Source organism: Mauremys reevesii, linkage group 14 (genome assembly GCF_016161935.1).
Source record: "Mauremys reevesii isolate NIE-2019 linkage group 14, ASM1616193v1, whole genome shotgun sequence".
NCBI lineage: Eukaryota > Metazoa > Chordata > Testudines > Geoemydidae > Mauremys > Mauremys reevesii.
Window position 1 is genome coordinate 35,957,315 of NC_052636.1, and position 13,762 is coordinate 35,971,076.

General features: G+C 51.5%; 1 long non-coding RNA gene across 1 annotated transcript; it reads left to right on the top strand.

Moving 5' to 3' along the window:
• The first annotated feature begins 5,685 nt into the window (after positions 1-5,685).
• LOC120381954 lies at positions 5,686-13,186 on the top strand. The gene is made up of 3 exons (XR_005588189.1): positions 5,686-5,739; positions 12,599-12,715; positions 13,124-13,186. It is a non-coding gene; the product is annotated as an uncharacterized LOC120381954 (long non-coding RNA).
• Positions 13,187-13,762: the final 576 nt, after the last annotated feature.

The following is a 13,762-nucleotide window of genomic DNA, read 5'->3' on the forward strand; positions in this document are numbered from 1 at the left end:
TTCTTCTCCCTGATTAGCTTATGCCAGAATCCTGGCTCCAAGCACTGCCCGACATTCCCCGGCCAGGCCCAGTCACCGTGATAACTTTCTAGCCACTTATCAAACACTGTGAGGTGAAATCACAGATTTTTGCTCTTCTCCCCTCTTGAAAACTGCAGGAACTTCCAGCTCCATTGTCCTAGATTGTCCAGTCCTTGTCCTGGATCTGGGGGGTGAGGGAGGTGGGAAGGGGGGTCAGCGCTGCCACACAATGGTCTCTTCCATAGCATTCTGGACTCATTCTTTCTGAAATCTGGTTTCATTGAGACCATTGTTAATCCAGAGTCACTGTATGGAAAGACAAGGAGTGACTCCGGATGGACAGTGGGGCAAATGAGATCAGCAATTCTCCCTGTGAGGAGGGGCTCTCATTAGCTGCTCTCCAAAGGGAGCTAAAGGAGGGAAGCTGCTCAAACTCTCTGTCCCTCTCTGCTCCGGATACTGGGGTTCAGCTTCCTGGGTCAGACGCTGCAGCCTCCATTGTGATCTGGGAGACCAGGCTTAGCAGCTGCTGCTCCCCCAGCGGGGTTCTGTGCTGGGAAGTGACCTTAATTAAAGATGCTTCTCTGCCCGGCCCAGGGGATGACTTTCTCCAGCTGGTCCTAGCCCCCTAGGGCAGCCCTGGGCCCTGTTAATACTAAATTCTGAGCCAGAGTCTCCAGGTAACTGACAGACCTCAGGGAAAGTCCTGGGGACTGGCAAGAAAGTGACTCTGCACAAACAGCCCCTCCTCATTTTTCTCCCAGTAGCAATTGCCAGGAGAAAATCCAGCCATGGGAGATCAAAGCCCCCAGGAATGGGACTGTCCCAGCCAGAGGGGCAGGGAGAGAGGACAGAGGAAGGAGAGACTGAAAGGGGCAATGGTAGAAATGAGTGGGGGGAGAGATTTCCAGCTCTCTAGTCCACCCAGATACATGTATTGCTGCATCCCTGGGCAGAACCACTTTCCAGTGAACAAAACAAGGATCAGACAGAGGAAAAGCCAGTTCCTGACTCCATATTCCCCCTGCTGGGGTGTAGCTGCCGTGGGGTCAGTGTCTGAGGGAATCCCCCATAGTGACTCCTTTGGTTCTGTTCTTTTCTAGCCTTGTGTTCAGAGACTTCGTTACGGGGTGAGGGGAGGGAGAAGGGAGGTTAAAATGTGTCTGGGCTTAGCCTGGCAGGAGGGGCGAGGTCTACATTGTAATAAACAGACTGAGCATTTCCCAGCATGGCAGAATCTAGGGTGTCTGTCTGCAGGGAAGGGACCTGGGGGAATTCTGATGTGAAATTAACTAAAACCGGTTCTGAAACGCCCACAACTGCCCTTCTCCCCCAGACAGGCTGCAGAATGACGTCCATGTTTTGCTCCAGCTCATCCCAGCCTGGCGTGGGACAGGGAAGAGAAATGGCTGCAGTGGAGCCAACTCAGGTAGAGATTATCGGGGGGTTGCTGGTGGGTTCCTGCTGGAGGAGAGGGAGAGCAAATACACCGGAGATGGGAAGGTTTGCACAGTCTGGTCTGGAGGTTGGAGCGAGGCAGGAAATTCACAGCGTGGGGAAAGGAGGAGGCCAGGGTGTGGCAAACCTGCTGGGAGTTATTTAATAAGTGGCCTAGATTCTAGGTACAGACCCAGGAGGTTCGGCGGTGGAAATGCCCTAATTTGTGAAGAAAGAAAATAGCCCACCTACATGGAGCTATCAAACTGACCAGACTCCCAGTGCTGGAGCCTGAGCTCACTAACCAGCGGCTGCTGTGAGATATGAAGGGGGCACCCATGAGTCAGGCTTATTGGAGCTGCCTCTCCCTTCATATCCCGCTCCTCACAAGGAGGAGGCTATTGGGCTTCCTACCAGGGAGCTCTCCCTGGACCCTGCTAGGGGCTCCATCTCCTGTATCAGTCGATGGCTGGTAGGTGTGTGATGGATCTGCTGGGAGAGACAAGGGGCTCTTGCTTTGTCCCCTCACCCTGGTATTTGCTGGATACCCTGAGTGGGGTCAGGCTGGGACTCTGTTGACTGCGATCCACCCAGAGCTTCCATTTGATTCGCTCCTCTCTGCCACAAATAGTGGGGTTGTGAGTGGGGCAGCAGGTGCTAAGTGTTGGACTCTTGCTCTTTCAGGGGCCGGTGACCTTCAAGGAGGTGGCTGTGCATTTCACCAAGGAAGAGTACACTCTGCTGGACCCCACTCAGAGAGCCCTCTACTGGGATGTCATGCAGGAGAACTATGAGACTGTGACCTCGCTGGGTAAGGGTTCCTGTCCCCTCCGTTCTTGGAAGGGGAAATGAAGAATTAAGGTTCACGCCAGCCCCACAATGCCACCTCTACTCTGTCCTGTTTCAGCATCACCCCAATATGCCAGTGACACACACACACTACCAGAGACCCTCCCCTGCTGCCGAACACTTTGGGAACAGAGCACAGGAGCCGTATCGCACAGTGTCAAATAGCTCCTCTTTACTCAAGTAAAACTGGGGGTTAGGTCCAGCGTAATGAACAGAAGCTTCCCCCGTCTTTCTCTCAAACCCTGAGCCTTCTCTACCCAAACCAGAAAGTGCTTGGGATGTAACAAGCAGGCGGCTGGAGTCAGAGCTGCTGGTCCAGGGTTACTTTTCACACAGACACTTGGTGCGTCCTTGAATGCTGGCTGGGGTATCCAGACAGGGAGCTCCAGCAGCAGAACACTGAATCTCACCCAGGGTTACAGATGACACAACTCACTGATCTTGATTGCGCCCCAGCATGTGAAAATGGCCTAGGTTGGTAGTGACATTTCTTGAGACATGCAGAGTCTTGCTCCCATATCACCAGGTGTAATAACAATAACAGGAAAGGCCGAATATGGAAAACTGATTGTTCAGCTTGCTTTTGACCTGCATCATATTTTGCAATATATTCCAAGTAAGGAAATTAACGTGCAACGTATGTGTCATTGTTTGGGGTTTTAAGCTTTAAAAGGCTTGTGTGATTTTTAGCTCAGGGGGACAGTATTCCAATAACTGTTGCTCCCTGTGCACTTTTAACCAAGAAAAGAGCCTCAGGCTAAGCTGATTCAAAATCAATCATGTGGTTGTTTTCCACAACAGCTTCAAGAGGTCCCTGTGATGGAATGTAAATGTCTTCTTCCCACCTTCCCCCTGCAGGAGAATGGCTGTTTGACCAGCTGTTTGCCTTGCTGTCTCTGAGGAACTGCTCTGTGGGTGTTCCCCAGAATTGTAACTTTTTCAGTAATATCATACAGTAAAATCTCATAACTTTACATACAGTGTTACTACACATTTTAACAGGAGGATAATATTCAGAAGATTATGCGTTTTCAAATGATACCTCACAAGCCATACTGTGTACAAAATTGATCATAATTTTCTAGAAGAGTGAACACAGGGGTATAGACTGACACAGTGTCTGTGTGTGTGTTCCCAGCAGATATGTGGGTATTTCAATCCCTCATAAGCATAGTGTTCAGCATCTTCAAGGACCTGGGGTACTGGTCCTGGGAATTCACTGGTTTACCAAGTGTGACACTGTATGGAATTGTGAGACACTTTGGTATTAATAATAAAATAATAATATAATCTGATAAAATTGCAATGAATCGTGCTAGATATGCCATGTAAGGTGTCAGTGAAAATGTTATGATTTGCCAAGTATGATAATATTGTTTCTATGTTTGTATCACCTTTGTATTGTGAGTTATAGATATGTAGGGTATATCTATAACTATATCTATACCGAATGGCTGGGCAGCAGTTCTGCAGAAAACGACCTAGGGGTTACGGTGGACGAAAAGCTGAATATGAGTCAACAGTGTGCCCTTGTTGCCAAGAAGGCTAATGGCATTTTGGATTGTATAAGTAGGGGCATTTCCAGCAGATCGAGGACGTGATCATTCCCTCTACTCAGCACTGGTGAGGCCTCATTTGGAGTACTGTGTCCAGTTTTGGGCCCCACACTACAAGAAGGATGTGGATAAATTGGAGAGAGTCCAGCGGGGGGCAACAAAAATGATTAGGGGGCTGGAGCACATGACTTATGAGGAGAGGCTGAGGGAACTGGGATTGTTTAGTCTGCAGAAGAGAAGAATGAGGGGGGATTTGATAGCTGCTTTCAACTACCTGAAAGGGGGTTCCAAAGAGGATGGATCTAGACTGTTCTCAGTGGTAGAAGATGACAGAACAAGGAGTAATGGTCTCAAGTTGCAGAGGGGGAGGTTTAGGTTGGACATTAGGAAAAACTTTTCACTAGTAGAGTGGTGAGGAACTGGAATGGGTTACCTAAGGAGGTGGTAGAATCTCCTTCCTTAGAGGTTTTTAAGGTCAGGCTTGACAAAGCCCTGGCTGGGATGATTTAGTTGGGTTTGGTCCTGCTTTGAGCAGGGGGTTGGACTAGATGACCTCCTGAGGTCCCTTCCAACCCTGAGATTCTATGATTCTGTATTTCCAGACTTGTGCAGTGTTTCTGGGTGACACCCCCAGACATATTGACATCAACACTGCCTAGCCTGTTTGATGGCCCATTGAGGGTCATCAGCTGTACAATGAGCCCATGGAAAGGACCAAGGGGATACACCTATTGAGTCAGCAAGACATGTCAGGGTATGCCTGTCTACTGAGAACTCCAAGGCTTTTCCATGCCACATGCTGTGAATCTTGTGTTTGGGACACAGGAAGTACAAGCCACATGGCAAAAGGAATATAAAGGGCAGCTGCATCATCTCCATTTTATCTGCAATCCCCCTTCCTACCTCTGGAGCAACTTCTCTACAAACTGAACTCTGGAACAAAGGACTGAATGACCCATCCAATCTGTGGATGTGTTCCAGATGGACTTTCAAGCCAGCAACTCACCAATACTGCTTAGAATGGGGGGAGGGATAGCTCAGTGGTTTGAGCATTGGCCTGCTAAACCCAGGGTTGTAAGTTCAATCCTTGAGGAGGCCACTTAGGGATCTGGGGCAAAAATTGGTCCTGCTAGTGAAGGCAGGGGGCTGGACTCAATGACCTTTCAAGGTCCCTTCCAGTTCTAGGAGATTGGTATATCTCCAATTATTACCTAACCTGATATATCAATTTTGGAATGTATCTGACTGCTTTCCCATTTAACGTCTTTCTTTCTTTCATTTAAACCTTTAGTTTAGATGCTAAAGGATTGGCTGGAAGGATGGAATTTCGGGTAATATCCAAACTTATACTGACCTGGTGATGTGGCTGAGCCTTTGGGGTCAGAGGAACACTTTGTTTATGTGAGCAGAGTTTTTAAATAACCTCTCAATGTGCTGGACCTCGCTGCTGATTAGGAGCCAGAGAACTGGGATGGAATAAAGGGGGCCGTGTGATTTCTTTTTTCAGCTTCTCGATAACCCATGTGGGGGATCAGAAGCACAGCTGGTGACTGGTCGGTGAGTTTAACTTCAGTGTTAACCAGCAGTTTTGGGAGCATCTGCTCTCCCTTTTTCAGCCTGCCCTAACTTTGGCATTTTCAGTGAGAACTGCCCCTGGCCCACCAGGTCACACTAAGCACTGAAGTTAAATTAATAGAATGTTTTTTTATGACCAAGTCTTATGAAATCAACTGAATTCCTTTGTTTTCTTTCATCTGAGCAGGGTTTCTAGTTTTCCAGCATGATGTGATCTCCCAGCTGGAACAAGGGGAAGAGCCATGCGTCCCAGACCTCCAGGGTTCAGAGGAAAGAGAGATCCTGAGATCTCCCTGCACAGGTGAGGAAACATTAAACCACCTCAGAATCTGTAAGTGCCTGAAGGAAACATCTGGGATGCCCAACAAAGCCCTTGGGAGGTCTCTCAGTTCATTATTGTCCCTAGCAGGGGTTATATCCTCAGGGTAAATATAGTTCTTCTTCGAGTGCTTGCTCATATTCATTCCAGTAAGTGTGCACGCGCTGCGTGCACGCTCGTTGGAAGATTTTTAGCCTAGCAACACTCGGTGGGTCGGCTGGGCGCCCCCTGGAGTGGCGCCGCTATAGCACCGGATATATACCCCTGCCGACCCATCCGCCCCTCAGTTCCTTCTTACCGCCCGTGACGGTCGTTGGAACTGTGGAGAGTGGCTTTGATGACCTCCACATCCCTAGCTTCTCGGAGTTATTTACCCTTTATCGTGTATATAGTTCAAGCTCTTGTAGTTATAGTTAGTTTTAGTACGTTATTTCATAGTTAGTGTATATAGTTAAGCGGGGGATTGGGGGAGTAGCCCCCTTTCCTCCGACCCGGTGCTGGCTCATGCCCAAGGCGCCGGGATTTAAACCCTGCTCGGCGTGCTAGAAGCTGATGCCGGTGGGGGATCCTCATGACTCCTGCCTAAAGTGTTTAGGAGAATCCCACTTGACAGACAAGTGCCGAATTTGCAAGTCGTTCAAGCCAAGAAGGAGCGGGACTTCCGACTAAAGCAGCTCCTTATGGAATCGGCCTTTAGTCCCACGGTGCCGGCATCGACCGCCCAACAGACCGCATCGGTGAGGAGCGCACCTTCAGCACCGGATCGCTCTGGTACCAAGAAGGACTCCTGGCACTGACATCTGCCGGCACCGGCTCTCCGGCACCGCTCCCTTTCCTCGATGGGGAAACGATGTACTGCTCCGACCCCATCCTCGCAAAAGGAGCAAGCATCAAAGTCCGTCCGTCAGACCCCAGTAACGGCTGCGGCACTGTCAACACAGGCACCGCAGTTGGCAGCTGCTCCTAGCGCGGCACCGTTGATTCTGGTACCGCAAGGGCTGTTGAGTCCGGTGCCACATAGCTCCCCGGCTGACGCTGTGATCGAGCTCGCTCTCCCTTCTACGCCGGAGACATTCTCAATGGCAAGAGAGCTCATCATGCTGATGGAGTCGATGCAGCCTCAACCCCCGGCACCGCCGGTGTGGGTTATCCAATCCATCGGCAAGCCGGCCCTCATAAGGCCTCCTTCTGTTGGTCCACCGGAGAGACGTCTTTCCAGGTCTCGGTCTCGGAGACGTTCCCGCTCCCGCCGTTCCCAATCCCAGCACCGCTCGCAGTCCCGGCACCGCTCTCCATCGCGGTACTGGTTGTACTCGCGGAGATGTTCAAGATGTCGATCACCGAACAGATACTCCCGGTACCGATCCGGCTCTCGGTACCAATCTCAGTACCGTGCGTCCCGCAGTCACTCTCGGCACAGGGACTCGAGATCCCGGTCGACCTCCCGGCACTGGCACAGTAGAAGGTCCCGGTTTCGTTCGCAGCACCGACAAAACCGGTACCGCTCACTGGTGCCGCCCCATGACCGCACGTCAGCAACAGCAGTACCTTACCAGGGTCTCTCGGCCCCGCCGTGTCCTTCGAGACACACATCAATATCATCTCGGGCTGGGAGTGCTTCTTACCGCCAGGACCGGGCATCTGATATTCCGTGCCACCATCCAGAGGCACAAAGCCAGGAGCAAGGTCCTCATCAATGGGCCTTTTGGACTCCGTGGGCATATCACGAGGCCCAAGGTGCCCCACTTGTGGCTCAACGCTCCGGCCTCTCAGAGCACAGGGTTCCTGAAGCGACTGTAAGCCATCCTCCTCCCGCGGGCACGGACGAGGATCCACTTCAATCTGCAGACCCTGAGATTCCACCAGATGCAGATGGTGCTCTGCCGGTCCATGACCCACCTCAGGAACCGTTGGTACCGGGCCTCTCCTCCTCCTCCTCTCCTGATGAGGCAGTGGCAGGAACATCTTCCTCTGGTCCTCCGCCTATTGACCTCCGGGCCCATCAAGACCTCTTGCGGAGAGTAGCACAAAACATGAATTTGCCAGTGGAGGAGGTTGCTGAAATAGAGGACCCTGTCATAGACATATTATCGGCGGATGTGCCCCTTCGAGTGGCTCTCCCATTCATCCGCACTATTCAAGCCAATGCAGACACAATTTGGCAATCCCCAGCTTCTATTACACCTACAGCTAGGGGAGTAGAGAGAAAATATATGGTCCCCACTAAGGGGAAAATATATGGTCCTACACCCACCCACCTCCCTGCCCCCTGGTTGTCCAATCCGTGAACGAACAGGAGCGTCATGGCCAGCAAGCACCGGCTCCTAAGGCGAAGGAGGCTAGGCACATGGACCTCCTAGGCCGTAAGGTCTACTCGGCTGGAGGCCTCCAACTTAGGGTTGCAAACCAGCAGGCCCTCCTAAGTCGTTATAATTTTAATACGTGGGTGTCTGTGGGGAAGTTTGCACAACTCCTTCCCCAGGAGTCCCACGCAGAGTTTACGGCCCTACTAGAGGAGGGTAAAAAGGTGGCGAGAACTTCCCTCCAGGCCTCTCTGGATGCAGCGGACTCAGCAGCCAGAACGCTTGCGTCCGGGGTAACGATGAGACGCATCTCCTGGCTACAAGCTTCAGGCCTTCCCCCAGAATTGCAGCAGACAATTCAGGATTTACCTTTTGAGGGCCAGGGCCTTTTCTCGGATCTGCGCAGAGCCTCAAGGACAATCGAGTCATAATGCGCTCGTTGGGTATGCACACGCCGGTGACCCAACATAGGTCCTTCTGGCCCCAACCATACCGCCCTTATAACCAGCCTAGACCGCGCCAGAATACGACCAGACGGCGCGGCAGGGGCAATCAGTGGAGACAGTCTGGCCTTCAGGGAAACCAAAGTCAAGCGCCCCCTAAACCACCTACGGGGCCAAAACAAAACGTTTGATGGGATGTTTGAGGATGGCCCACCAGTTTCCCTGCCGGATCCTTCTCCCTCCTTCTTCAACCGCCTCTCCCATTTCCTCCCTGCATGGTCCCAGCTCACCTCCGACCGTTGGGTCCTTTGCACGGTGGAAACAGGATACCACCTCCAATTTGTTTCTCCACCCCCATCCCACCCTCCCCACCCGTCCGTCTTCAGGGACCCCTCTCACGAGCAATTCCTCTTACAAGAGGTTCAGGCGCTCCTAACGCTGGGAGCCATAGAAGAGGTGCCAGAGGACATGAGGGGCAAGGGGTTCTGTTCCCGCTACTTTTTAATCCCCAAGGCAAAGGGGGGTCTACGACCGATCCTCGACCTGCGAGAACTCAACAAATTCATGATAAAGCTCAAGTTCCGCATGGTATCCTAAGGGACCATCATCCCATCCCTGGATCCGGGAGACTGGTATGCCGCCCTCGATATGAAGGACGTGTATTTCCATATCGCCATTTACCCGCCGCACAGACGGTTTCTCCGTTTTGTGGTCAACCAACAGCACTTCCGGTTCACGGTGCTTCCCTTCGGTCTTTCTACGGCCCCGAGAGTCTTCACCAAATGTATGGCCGTTGTAGCTGCCTCCCTCCGCCGTCGTCGAATACACGTCTACCCGTACCTCGACGATTGGCTCATTCGAGGGACTTCCCAGGTGCAAGTATCACAGCACCTGTGTGTCGTCAAAGACCTCTTTGGGAGGCTCGGCCTCATGATCAATGTAGAAAAGTCTACCCTGACTCCAACGCAGAGAATAGACTTTACTGGAGCAGTTCTGGACTCCAATCTGGCCAGGGCCTGCCTTCCTCTGCCACGTTTTCAGTCAATGTCTTTGATCATTCGAAGTTTTCAATCCTTCCCGACAACGTTGGTGCATACCTGCCTCGGTCTATTAGGTCACATGGCGTCCTGCACCTTTGTGACCAAGTACGTGAGACTGCGACTTCGGTGCTTCCAAACCTGGCTTGCTTCTCTATACCGTCCACACAGAGACAATATAGATTCGGTGATCCCTATCCCCAGGACGGTTCTCGACTCCCTCACTTGGTGGCTGGACCTCACTGTAGTTTGCGCAGGGATGCCGTTCCACCCTCCTCAACCCTCGGTGGCACTAACCACAGACCCATCATCTCTGGGTTGGGGTGCCCACCTCGGGAACCTTCACACTCAAGGCCTCTGGTTGCCCCAGGAGCTGACCCTGCATATCAATGTGCAGGAGCTGAGGGCAGTCCGTCTAGCATGCCAGGTGTTTCGGGTCCATCTCCAAGGCCACTGTGTATCTGTGTTCACAGACAACACGACGACCATGTATTACATAAACAAGCAGGGGGGCGTGCTACTCCCTACTTCGCCAAGAAGCCACTCACCTGTGGAACTTTTGCATAGCCCACTCAATCGATTTGGTAGCGTCTTTTCTCCCAGGAGTCCAGAACACTCTGGCAGATCGCCTCAGCAGATCCTTCCTGTCTCACGAATGGTCGATCCATCCTGACATCATCCATTCTGTCTTCCGGAGGTGGGGCTTTACCTGCATAGACCTCTTTGCCTCCCGAGAGAACAGGAAATGCCAGGTGTTCTGCTCCTACCAAGGACGCTCCCAGGCTCCTCTCAGACGCATTCCTCCTCCCGTGGACAAGGCACCTATTTTATGCCTTTCCGCCGTTTCCCCTTGTTCACAGAGTCCTTCTCAAGCTCCGCAGGGACAGAGCCAACCTGATCCTCATTGCTCCAGCATGGCCGAGGCAGCACTGGTACACCCTGTTGTTCGACCTCTCAGTGGCGGATCCGATTCCCCTGCCACTGTGGCCGGACCTCATAACACAGGACTTCGGCAGGCTTCACCACCCAGACCTGCAGTCCCTTCATCTCACTGCATGGCTCCTGCGTGGTGGAACCAATCCGAGCTCTGCTGCTCTGCTTCGGTACAACAGGTCCTCTTGGGAAGTAGGAAGTCTTCCACCAGGACGACTTATCTCGCCAAGTCGAAGCGTTTCTCGCACTGGTGCGATCAGAGTAACTTGGTCCCAGGACAGGTTTCCATCCCTACTATCCTGGATTGTCTCTGGTCTCTCAAAGAGCAGGGCCTGGCGGTCTCTTCTATAAAGGTTAATCTGGCAGCTATTTCCGCCTTCCACCCAGGTGAAAGTGACTGTTCAATTTTCTCTCACCCCATGGTTTCCAGGTTCCTTAAGGGACTGGAACGGTTGTACCCCCAAGTCCATCACCCAGCCCCCACCTGTGATCTAAACCTGGTGTTGACCAAGCTTATGGGGGCCCCCTTCAAGCCTATGGCCACATGTTCCCTGCTGTACCTTTCCTGGAAGAAAGGTCGCTATCACCTCGACGCTATCACCTCGGCGAGGCGAGTCTCGGAGCTTCGTGCCTTGACGGCTGATCCCCCTTATACGTCTTCCATAAGGACAAGGTACACCTGCGACCACACCCCTCTTTCCTCCCTAAGGTGGTGTCTGCTTTTCATGTCAATCAAGACATCTTCCTCCCAGTTTTTTCCCCAAAGCCGCACTCATCGCGCAGGGAATAACAACTACATACTTTGGATGTCCGTAGGGCTCTCGCCTTTTATATAGAGAGAACAAAACCCTTCCGGCGTTCACCCCAGCTCTTTGTAGCAGTGGCAGACCACATGAAGGGCATGCTGGTCTCTTCCCAACGGATCTCATCTTGGGTAACATCCTGCATCAGAACGTGCTACGAACTGGCTCACGTTCCCACTAGCCATCTCACTGCCCATTCTACGTGGGCGCAGGCCTCTTCTGCCGCCTTCCTGGCTCATGTCCCCATCCAGGAAATATGTAGGGCGGCTACCTGGTCATCGATTCACACCTTTGCCTCACACTACGCATTGGTCCAACAATCCAGAGACGATGCAGCCTTTGGCTCAGCAGTTTTGCATTCTGCGACGTCTCACTCCGACCCCACCGCCTAGGTAAGGCTTGGGAATCACCTAACTGGAATGGATATGAGCAAGCACTCGAAGAAGAAAAGACGCTTACTCACCGTTGTAACTGTTGTTATTCGAGATGTGTTGCTCATATCCATTCCGCACCTGCCCTCCTTCCCCATTGTCGGAGTAGCCGGCAAGAAGGAACTGAGGAGTGGACGGGTCGGCAGGGGTATATATCTGGCGCTATAGCGGCACCACTCCAGGGGGCACCCAGCCGACCCACCGAGTGTTGCTAGGGTAAAAAACTTCCGACGAGCGTGCACACGGCGCGCGCACCTAACTGGAATGGATATGAGCAACACATCTCAAAGAACAACAGTTACAATGGTGAGTAACCATCTTTTTCAGTGTGACGGGTTTGGGATGTGAGGATGTGACCCTTCGCTTCCCAGCTTATGGCTGCCCCTGCTGCTTAGCCAAAGGCCTTAGCCTAAGAACAAGGACTCAGACTGTCACAGTAAGAGAAGGCCCTTACAAATACAGACAGTGATTTTGATACTTTGTTTTCATACTCCTGTAAGTAGCTAAGTGATAAAAAATACACCTAAGTTCTTAAACTATAGACTTTACAGGCAGGCCTGAATATTTCTTTTAACAGTGGGGTCTATCCCTTCCCCCATTCTGTGTCTGTCTTGTCTATTCAGATTGTAAATTCTTCAGGGCATGGGCCATCTACTGTTCTCTGTTTGTACTTTGCCGAGCACAATGGTGACCCACTGTTAGTCGGTCCTTAGGCACTAAGGTAATGCATATGATTTATAATCATAATAACTCTCCTGCCACTTTGAGCCAAGGAAGCTGGCCTTGGGATGTTACTGCTTAAAAATGAGCTGGGGGTTAAAACCATGGAATATTCTTTGTGACAAGTATCCCACAAATTTCACTGACCTCCCTCGTTTTCTTTACCTGCAGTAGGGTTTCCAAATTCCAAACCTGATGTGATCTCACAGATGGAACGAGGGGAACAGCCGTGGGTCCCAGACCTCCAGGGCTCTGAGAAAGAACTGCTTCCAAGAGCTGCCTTCACAGGTGAGGAATTGGTTAAACCAACTCAAAAACTGTGTGGGAATGCAGGAAACATTCGGGATGCCCTACAAAGATCCTGTGAGCTCTCCAAGTTCAGGATTGTTCCCTGCAGATGTGGAATCATTATGGCAGATGTCAGTCAGAATAGGAGGGAAGCCATGAGTGACAACTGGCAGCAGGTCCCTCCCCAGTCTCACTTTCCCCCGAGTGTTCTCGTGAGATGCAGACCAAAACTGATCCCTTCCTCTCTCTTCTGTGGAAGGGTTTGGGGAAAATCAGCACCTGATAGGTTTGATCTCTCCCACACTTATTTTGGATTGTTCATCCCTTTTACCATTCCTCTCTCTGAGATTTTCTTTCTTTCCGGCAAAGGGAGTGACCTGTGTCTGGATTCTCTCTGTCTCCCATCAGGTGATGGGATGGTGAGTCAGAATGAGGAGGAGAAACCCCAGCAGGAAGATGCTGAGCAAGGAGAACCACATGGAACTTTATCAGGAAGATCCAAAGGGAATGTTTCTGGGAGTTGTCCACTCGCAGAAAAAACAAAAGCCTGTGAGACTCAGCAGAGGCCAGAGGAAAACTTTAGTAGCCACTCAGACCTTATAACAAGTGACAGAATTAACTTGGAAGAGACACACTACATGTGCCATGAGTGCGGCGAAAGCTTCAATTGGAGCTCTGCCCTTATCAGACATCAGAGAATCCACACAGGGGAGACGCCCTACAAATGCTCTGAGTGTGGGAAAAGCTTCAATCAGAGCTCTGTCCTGAGTACACACAGGAGAATCCACACAGGGGAGAAGCCCTACACGTGCGCTGCATGCAGGAAAAACTTCAATCAGAACTCAGACCTTATCAGACATCAGAGAATCCACACAGGGGAGACACCCTACAAATGTTCTGAGTGCGGGAAAAGCTTCAATCAGCGCTCAAACTTTATTAGACATCAGAGAATCCACACAGGGGAGACGCCCTACACGTGCTCTGAGTGCAGGAAAAGCTTCAATCAGAACTCAGACCTTATTAGACATCAGAAAATCCACATGAGAG